At 43.2% G+C, this 10365-nt stretch overlaps 1 pseudogene; it reads left to right on the top strand.

Moving 5' to 3' along the window:
* The first annotated feature begins 3318 nt into the window (after positions 1-3318).
* Positions 3319-3406, top strand: LOC122937359 (annotated as a pseudogene).
* The last annotated feature ends 6959 nt before the right edge of the window (positions 3407-10365 follow it).

The following is a 10365-nucleotide window of genomic DNA, read 5'->3' on the forward strand; positions in this document are numbered from 1 at the left end:
CCGCCCAGACGAGGTGAGATCCACCCTTTTTTTCATTTTTTATAATAATATATGAACTGATACAGTGGAGGAGATTATTGTTGTTAGTGTTGTCAATGTCGTCTCTCACCCAGTGTGATACATTATTTTAAATGACCTAGTAAAGGTTACGTTTTATTGAATCCCAGTTTACAATATTTTTTCCACCTCCCTCTTCCTTGCCTTACGTTCGGGCCTGGGAGAGTGAACTTGGAAAAGTATTCTCTACTGATCAATGGACGAAATCATTTGTGTTGTCTCACAAGTCCTCCATATGCTGTGGGGTGCAATAAAATAATTTTAAGGTCCTTTCTAGGTGATATAGGACCCCCGCTATTTTACATTCCGGCTCCATTCAGGTAGGTAGGAAGGGCCTCCTGAGATTTTTTATGCAGGCGGCTCGTCGGGTGTTGCCGAGACATTGGAAATCTCAAGACAAAAGAATGGTTAGAGACGTTCGAGAATATGAGTAGAATGGAGGAATTGATTGCTGAAGATGCAATGCTAGATCAGAAATATTTGAAATTGTGGACGCCATGGCCTTTGTTCAAAGGGTCCCAGGAGTTCTCTGATTGGTTGGAACGGACCAGTTCATCTCCGGTTATCTCAGAATGATGCTGTTTGTTTTTATGGAAGATACCTTGTTGTTTGTCTTTACCCTTATGTGTTGTATGTGTGATGTCTGAGTTTGTCTGTCCCGTATGTCTTAGTTACATGGTTTATGCATAGGTTTCAGGTAATACTCTGTGTCGGGGGTTTTTCAATTGTGAGATCACCTATGTTCAGATTGTGTAACCCTACTACTGATATTATTATTTGCGATATGACTTCCACATTGTACTGGTACATGTTATTACACATTCAACCTGAATAAAATGATTGAACAACAAAATCACGGTGACAACTTTATCTCACTGGGATTTTGTAGTAAAAAGGTCACAAAGAGGCACGGAGGATTATCAATCAGCGGATTACCCGCATGGCATCCGCTCGTGTGAAAGAGCCCTAAGGCGTTAAGTACCGGCCAGTTAGCACAAACATTTTCGCCCTAGGTTGGCAAGCGGTTAAACACTGTTTGTTAACGCTGTCAAAATGTGTTTACTCATAGCTATGTATGTCAGTGTCACTCGGACATGATTTACTATTGGTGTCATTGTGTTCAAGAGCTTGGGGGGGGAGAGAAAATGCAAAAATGTATTTAAAAAAATGAACGAGAAAGGATAACATCATTTCCCAAAAAAATTGTGTTATATACCAATTTCCAGGGCAATTAAAACAACTTTGGTTCGGGTAGAATCAATTCAGGTCCAAACCAAGCTTTTAGAGAAATTCTGCGAACCTGAAAATTACTGTGTCTCAAAAGATTCATTCATCTCTATTTAAGACCCATAACATTTAAATGTTTTATTATGGTATAACTGTATGACGAGACAATATGTAGTTTTCGTTGGTACAATTTGTTATTGCTTTTTAATGCAGCCAAAATTATGCTAATGCCTCGAGGGAACAGGTGTTACTGAATAATCTCTTAACCCCTTCAGGACCCTGGCATTTTCCACCTTAAGGACCAGGCCATATTTTGCAAATGTGTCATTTTATGTGGTAATAACTTTAAAACGCTTTTACTGATCCAAGCCATTCTTAGATTATTTTCTTGTCACATATTGTACTTCATGACAGTGGTAAATTTGAATCAAATAATTAAATTTTTTTATAACAAAAAATACCAGATTTACCCAAAAATTTTAAAAATTCACAATTTTCAAAATTTCCATTTCTCTGCTTTTAAAACAGATAGTGATACCTCCTAAAATAGGTATTACTTTGCATTTCCCATATGTCTACTTCATGTTTGAATCATTTTGTAAATAATGTTTTCTTGCTTTGAGACGTTAGAAGGCATAGAAGCACATCTTAAAATTTTGAAGAAAATTTCCAAAACCCAATTTTTAAGGACCAGTTCAGGTCTGAAGTCACTTTGTGGGTCTTACATAATAGAAACCACCAATAAATTGCCCCATTTTAGAAACTACACCCTTCAAGGTATTCAAAACAGATTTTACAAACGTTGTTAACCCTTTAGTTGTTTCACAAGAATTAAAAGAAAATGGAGATGAAATTTCTGAATTTCGCGTTTTGGAAGATTTTCCATTTTTATCAATTTTTTCCAGTAATAAAGCAAGGGTTAACAGCCAAACTAAACTCAATATTTATTACCCTGATTCTGTAGTTTACAGAAACACCCCATATGAGGTCGTAAAAAGCTGTACGGGCACAGGGCAGGGCGCAGAAGGAAAGGAACGCCATATGATTTCTTTTAGGGCAGATTTCACTGGGATAATTTTAAGGTTCCATGTCACATTTGAAGACCCCCTGATGCACCGTGTAGTAGAAACTCCAAAAAGTGACCCAATTTTGGAAACTACGGGATAAGGTGGAAGTTTTATTGGTACTATTTTAGGGTGCATATGACTTTTTGATGGCTTGGTATTACACTTTTTGTGATATAAGGTGACAAAAAATGGCTTGACACAGTTTTTCCCAATTTTTTTTTACGGTGTTCACCTAAGGGGTTAGATCATGTGATATTTTTATACATCAGGTTGTTACAGATGTGGCAATACCTATTACGTATACTTTTTTTTATTTAGGTTTTACACAATAAAAGCATTTTCGAAACTAAAAAAAATCATGATTTAGTGTCTCCATATTCTGAAAGCCATAGTTTTTTTTATTTTTTGGCCGATTGTCTTAGGGTGTGATTTTTTGCGGGATGAGATAAAGGTTTAATGGATAGTATTTTGGGGTGCGTATGACTTTTTGATCGCTTGGTATTACACTTTTTGTGATGCAAGGTGACAAAAAAAAAGGCTTTTTTGACAGTTTTTATTTTTACGGTGTTTACCTAAGGGGTTAGGTCATGTGATATTTTAATAGACCTGGTTGTTACAGACACGGCGATACAGAATATGTCTATTTTTTTTATTTTATTTTTACTCTTAACACAATAAAAGCATTTTTCAAATCCATATTCTGAGAGCTATAGTTTTTAATTTTTGCCCGATTGTTTCATATAAGGGCTAATTTTTTGTGGGTAAGGTGACAGTTTGATTGGTACTATTTTGGGGGGCATGCGCCTTTTTGATCGTTTGGTGTTGCATTTTTTGTGATGTAAGGTGACAACAAAATGGTTGTTTTAGCACAGTTTTTATTTTATTTTTTCTACGGCATTCAGGGGTTGGTAATATTTTTATAGAGCCGCGGTAATACCCAATATGTCTGTTTTAATTTTTATCTGTTATCGTTTCTCAGCCTTTTGGCTAAGATCAAGTATAGTATCTGTTCTTATCAGTCCGGTCGAGCCTGGCTCCTGGACTGTAAACTCCATCCGTACAGGGCATACCTGAGGGCTTGCAGTATGGTATGGAGGAGAGCAGTGAACCACACAGCATCCCTAGCGTGTACGGCTTGGGTTTCAAGGTACCCTTGCCAGGTGACGAAGGGCTCTGCTGGATCGAAGCCAGGGGGCTGAGTTGTTTGGAAGCCCGAAGCGTAATAGTGCCCCAGGAGTAGTGACCCTGGGGTGCCGGAACTCACTGGGGGTGGGATCCCTTTGAGTGATGGCACATTTGCACGCACTTCCCTTTCACACATTTTAGCACACTCACTCTTCTTGGCTCGGCTTCGGCCTTGACAAGAGAGAAATTTTTATATTTCCGGCCGAATGTCCAGGCCTTAACGGCACTCATTCACGTATTTATTTTTATGTTCACTGTGTGCACTTTTACACGTTTGTGTGTTTTCAGGATTTTCAGGGTTGCGGCGCCCTTACGGGTACCCCCTCCTTGAGGTCTAGGGGGGGTGTGGCCATATCGGTTCCTCACCCCCCAGCCAAACCCCTTGGGCTCTCCCTCCGGGGAGAGTCCAGACCTTTGTTGAGCTCCTGGCTGATGCCCTGGGTGGCAGCCTAGGCGAAAGACGGGAGCATAGATGGGCGGACCCTTGGCTTCGGCTGAGGGTTGCCACTTGTCTCAGTCCCTTGCAGGAGCTTAACGGCCCCGGAGGGATTGGGAATGGTTTGTGGGGGGCTCTTCTCTTCAGAGAGGGCCTGCGATAGACCGCGACCGCTGCACGATTTTGTTGCACGGGTCTAGAAAGCACGCTCTTCAGGCTTCGAAAAAAAAACTAAATCTATAGGTCTGTTCATGTTCCCCTTCTCCTTGCTGCTTGGCCAGTGAGACTCCTGTTCCTCCGTGTCTAGGAGGAATAGGTCGTCTTACCCAGCTCCTAGTTCAGGGCCACCCTGAGGGCTTGTAGGGACTACAGGTTCCAGAGTATGAGACAGGGTCAGTGTTAGGGACGCAATAGGAGGTGACCTGCTTCCTATTTCTGTCTTCCTGGCCGAGTAGCGTCCGGACATCTTCTGACATCGCACGGCGGAGAGTTTCCCCCATCCGTGTCCGTGACACCTGTGTTGTAATGCATTGCTTTTATGCTGACAGCCTGCCTGTGAGATCCCGCCTTAGGGCTGGATCTCACAGGCTTCTTTAGGAGGCAAGTCCCGATGCCTATTGGGCTTGCCTTCTTTGCCATCAGGTCCCTGCCACTGCAGCACACCTGTACCCTCCGCAAACCCTCTGCATGCCGCGGTCAACTTTGACCGTGGCATACAAGGGGTTAATACACCATGCCGGTGTATTAACCCCTTGTATGCCACTGTCAAAGCTGACTGCGGCATGCAGAGGGTTTGTACAGGTGCGCTGCAGTGGCAGGGACCTGATGGCAACGGTGTTGTCACAGATTTCGGCGTATGCAGCAGGGGCCCGGCTGTCAGTGACCGCTGGGCCTGTGCCGCTGCACGGGCGGGCACAGCTCCTGCACCCGCCTGATCAGTCTGCCGTACATGTGCAACGCTGGTACTTAAGTCACGTCCACCAGCGCCGTTCATCTACGACGGAGGTCCTTAAGGGATTAATAATATTTTTAACATAAAAACTTGATTTAAACAATAGGTCATTTTCTGGTGACATATTCCCATTTTTCCACTGAGAATGAGATATTAGAAGAAGAGAGCTGTCTAAAATGTGTGTAGCATAGTATAGTCCTTCTTCCTGGTTTTACAAGAAATATGGCATCCTGCTGTAAATTCATGACCTTTGGCATTTATCATTTGCAATGATTAACTATTTTGGCTTTCCCTGTTATTTATTTTCATATAACCTGCATTGAAGTTAGAACCTCTGCTTTTAGGGGATTTCCATGAGTCCTAAATTAACAGTACAGTATGTCTTCGGTTTGTTTGGTGTAACCCGATACTGCTGTTTTTGCCAGCAAATGGAAATATGCCTAGAGAGACAGAAATACGTAAACAGATGGATGTTCAGTCACATGTTGAACATGGCTCTGCCTGTAACAAAAAAATGTTAACAAACTTGATCAGGCCTGTTGTTTCTGGTATAAATTATGGGTTTGTGCGACATGTGTTGTGCCTGAGCTTAATTTGTTTTGTGGTGCATTTTTCTTTTTCCTAGCTATCCCTTTGACATTTTAGTTTTACAAAGCCAAAGCAGCATACACACACCTCATACTGCTTTTTTTTTTGTCAACTATGTTTTTATTGGCAAAATAATCACGAAGCCAATACAAATGCGTTAGGTACATCAGTAATAAGTCAGGAAGTTATAGTTCCATAGTACAAACCGGATTCCAAAAAAGTTGGGACACTATACAAATCGTGATTAAAAACTGAATGCAATGACGTGAAGGTGCCAACTTCTAATATTTTATTCAGAATAGAACATAAATCACGGAACAAAAGTTTAAACTGAAAATGTACCATTTTAAGGGAAAAATATGTTGAATCAGAATTTCATGGTGTCAACAAATCCCCAAAAAGTTGGGAGAAGGCCATTTTCACCACTGTGTGGCATCTCCCCTTCTTCTTACAACACTCAACAGACGCCTGGGGACCGAGGAGACCAGTTTCTCAAGTTTAGAAATAGGAATGCTCTCCCATTCTTGTCTAATACAGGCCTCTAACTGTTCAATCGTCTTGGGCCTTCTTTGTTGTACCTTTCTTTTTATGATGCGCCAAATGTTCTCTATAGGTGAAAGATCTGGACTGCAGACTGACCATTTCAGTACCCGGATCCTTCTCCTACGCAGCCATGATGTTGTGATTGATGCAGAATGTGGTCTGGCATTATCTTGTTGAAAAATGCAAGGTCTTCCCTGAAAGAGATGACGTCTGCATGGGAGCATATGTTGTTCTAGAACCTGAATATATTTTTCTGCATTGATGGTGCCTTTCCAGACATGCAAGCTGCCCATGCCACACGCACTCATGCAACCCCATACCATCAGAGATGCAGGCTTCTGAATTGAGCGTTGATAACAACTTGGGTTGTCCTTGTCCTCTTTGGTCCGGATGACATGGCGTCCCAGATTTCCCAAAAGAACTTTGAATCGTGACTCGTCTGACCACAGAACAGTCTTCCATTTTGCCACACCCCATTTTAAATGATCCCTGGCCCAGTGAAAACGCCTGACCTTGTGGATCTTGCTTAGAAATGGCTTCTTCTTTGCACTGTACAGTTTCAGCTGGCAACGGCAGATGGCACGGTGGATTGTGTTCACTGACAATGGTTTCTGGAATTATTCCTGAGCCCATTCTGTGATTTCCTTTACAGTAGCATTCCTGTTTGTGGTGCAGTGTCGTGTAAGGGCCCGGACATCACGGGCATCCAGTATGGTTTTACGGCCTTGACCCTTACGCACAGAGATTGTTCCAGATTCTCTGAATCTTCGGATGATGTTATGCACAGTTGATGATGATAGATGCAAAGTCTTTGCAATTTTTGCGCTGGGTAACACCTTCCTGAGATTGCTCCACTATCTTTCTGCGCAACATTGTGGGAATTGGTGATCCTCTACTCATCTTGGCTTCTGAGAGACACTGCCACTCTGAGAAGCTCTTTTTATACCAAATCATGTTGCCAATTGACCTAATTAGTGTTAATTGGTCTTCCAGCTCTTCGTTATGCTCAAATTTACTTTTTCCAGCCTCTTATTGCTACTTGTCCCAACTTTTTGGGGATTTGTTGAAAATTTGAATCAACGCATTTTTCCTTTAAAATGATACATTTACTCGGATTAAACGTTAGATCTGTCATCTATGTTCTATTACAAATAAAATATTGACATTTGCCATCTCCACATCATTGCATTCAGTTTTTATTCACAATTTGTATAGTGTCCCAACTTTTTTGGAATCCGGTTTGTATTTCTTGAGCCACTTTGTGTCACCGCCAGCTCTGTGAGAAGATCTGTCAGACGTTCTTCTCTACCTGTCTGTTTACTTTACTTGTGTTTCCTTCCTGGCTTGATTGTAGGTGACCCTGACTCCGTCCGTATTAAGTGCAGGGAGCCGGTGGTCGTGTCCCCTCACTATTATAGGGTTTTCAGGTGTCACATAGTAAAAGGTACGAGGGCATGCAATCATCTACCATTAAGACCTTTGCATGGGCATAGCAGTCAGGGAGAGCTCTAGGGGTTTTATAGGGCTCACCCATATGCTCCTTAGTTTGGGATCAAGCCAGTCGGATGTTTATTTATAAGTTCCAGCTTTCTGCAACACCATCCGTGACACTTTGGGGAGGACGTCACCAGCCCAGGTCTCTGGTATCCCCTTGAATCAAATGTTTCTCCTGCAGCTTCTGTTTTCCTGGTCTTCGATGAGGGTGAGAGCAGTGTTAACATGCACTTCTAACTTAGCAGATCTGGCCGCCAGGGTCTCAGCGTGTGAGGTGAGGCTAAGGCATGCATTTTCCAAGGCTTCTGTTTGGGAGCCAATGGCCTGGAGGTCAGCCTTGATGTCTGCGAGATCGACCCTTACCCGCTTAAGCGCCTGCAGCAGGGTTTTCTTCAGCACAGTTGTTGTGAGTGACTTGTCTTTACCTGGGTCTTCATCGCTGCTCAAGCCTCTCTACTCTTGCCGCTCTAGCTGCGAGTCGAGATCCAGCGCCATCTTGGAGGGAGATGTGTGAGGTAACTTATGTCGCTTTTCAAAAAATTCAGCAACTCCTGTCTGGCTTGCTGTCGGTCTTTCGGTACCTTTACCTTCTCCCTGTTGATATCGACCAACTTTGCCCATTTTTCAGACGATTAGTGAGGTATTCTCGGCTATATGAGTGTGTGTGGCGGGAGAGCTCTGTCTCACGCAGCCATTCCAGTCTGTGGCCAGGCTCCACCCCCCTAATACTGCATTTTAAAGGGGTATTCAGGTTATATTAAAGGGGTTGTCTGCTTTTCTATATTGATGAGCTATCCTCAGGATTGGTCACCAATATCAGATTGGCGGAGTATGAGCGCTGCCTTCTCTTCACTTGACCAGGAAGGAGCCATCCCATTAAAGTGAATAGTACAATGTAGTTGTAATTACACCTGTTCACCGCTGCAGTTGCAATGGAGAGTGAAACAGTGAAGAGAAAGCAGCATTTATATGAGCGCTGCGGTCTCTTCAAGCAGCTGATCAGTGGGGGTGTAGGGAGTCAGTCCCCTGCTGATCTGATATTGATGTCCTATGCTATTGAGTACATCAATATAAAAAAAGTGGACAACACCTTTAAGTTATCCTCTGTCCATAGGATAGTGGATAATTATTAGATCAGTGAGGTCCTACCACTGGGAAATGAAAGAAGCAGATGAGTGGGTGTGCAGCGAGCCTGGTATAGGGGTGGAGAGGCTAGGAATGGCAGTGTACATGGGAGTTGTAGTAGTCATAGTGATTGTTCTCCCCAGTAATTCCTGTGAACATGCAGCTGATGGAGTAAACTGTAGTGTCGTGCGGTATAATAACAAGATTTTGGTATAACACATCCACAGTACTTTACTGAACCACAGTCAAGAGGTGATCTACATAAGAACTATTCACATGAAATGCAGTCTTTACAGTCAACTCAAGTAATTCACAAAGGTTGTACAGTTAGATCCATATATTGACATTTTTCTATTTTTTGTTCTGTATATTACTACAATGGATTTTGAACAAAACAATTTAGATGCAGTTGAAGTTCAGACTTTCAGCTTTAAAGCGAACCTTTCACCTCATTTTCACTTTATAAACTAACAACAGTACCTTATAGATTATCTTCAGTGTGTTCTTATACATGTTAGTGCCGTTTTCCTGCGCTGTTTATTCTTGAAAAAATCGTCTTATAAAGTTCTGATTTCCTGCTCCTGAAGTCACGCTACAAGTCAAGGGGGTAGCCCTTCCCTCACCTCTGGCTGTACCTCCCCTGCCCTAACGCCGCCTCTATGCGCTGTAATTGACAGCCGGCTCAGTCCCCGGGACCGCGCTTGTGAATCCTGAGCATGCACCGTCCTCCTCATTCGCCGCACGATCCCGTCTTTCTTGCGGACACAAGCGCGATCTTGTAACAGAATCGCGCATGCGCCGTCCGCGATGCCTGCCTGTCTGCTCTCCCTCCTGCCTCCCGTGCGCACGCTCCCCTATCTTCAGGCTCCAAGTGCCCCACGTGATCACTGTAGACTTGCCGCAGATTGCAAGCCAGTGATCATCGGGAGCATTGTTCTTATAATCCGAAGGTATTTTATGTCTGAACACTCCGCTTATTACATGGGCCTATCTATGTCTACATATATATATATTTGTGGTCATGGCTACGGCCAAGAGGTATCCGAAGAACCCTAGGGAGAAAACAACAGGAACAACCTAACCCAGCTAGGCGTGTCTTAGCTGACCTGACTAAATGGCTTGTTGTGTGCCCTAAGCCATGATCGTGGGTAGGCCTATAAGTGGGCAAAAACCAAGCCAAGTAGGGTAGAAAAGGAATTTGAATGGCATGTACAAACTAATCCCCAAGCCAACTGCAAGGCATCCGGGATCTAGAGCGAAAATTTCGGGGTATGTGAGGCAAAAATTCGGGGTATGTGAGGCAAGACCAGTAGGAAACCTACAACCCATCTTGTGGATGACAAGGCCAGAGACATGATGCTCAATATTGCGGATACTGCACCAAAGCGGAATGGAGGATCGAGAATACGTTGTGAAATGGATCATAAAAACCAACTGAAACTTGTAAAGTTTGGTTCTAGTGCGAGTACTGGCAATGCCCTAGCGTCAGGAGATCGTGGGACCAAAACCTAACTGCCTAGACTATGCAGGAATGAGGGCCAAAAAGAACCATTTAGATAGGAAGAGAATCCTTGAATAGTTACCCAGACAACAGCTATCCGCGCTTTGTTCTACTGTGCGCCCCTGAGAATTGTTTTTACGCTTGAGACGTGAAGACCGACCTACTATCTGAATCTTCTACCGTGAGAAAA

The sequence above is a fragment of the Bufo gargarizans genome, chromosome 4 (genome assembly GCF_014858855.1).
Source record: "Bufo gargarizans isolate SCDJY-AF-19 chromosome 4, ASM1485885v1, whole genome shotgun sequence".
NCBI lineage: Eukaryota > Metazoa > Chordata > Amphibia > Anura > Bufonidae > Bufo > Bufo gargarizans.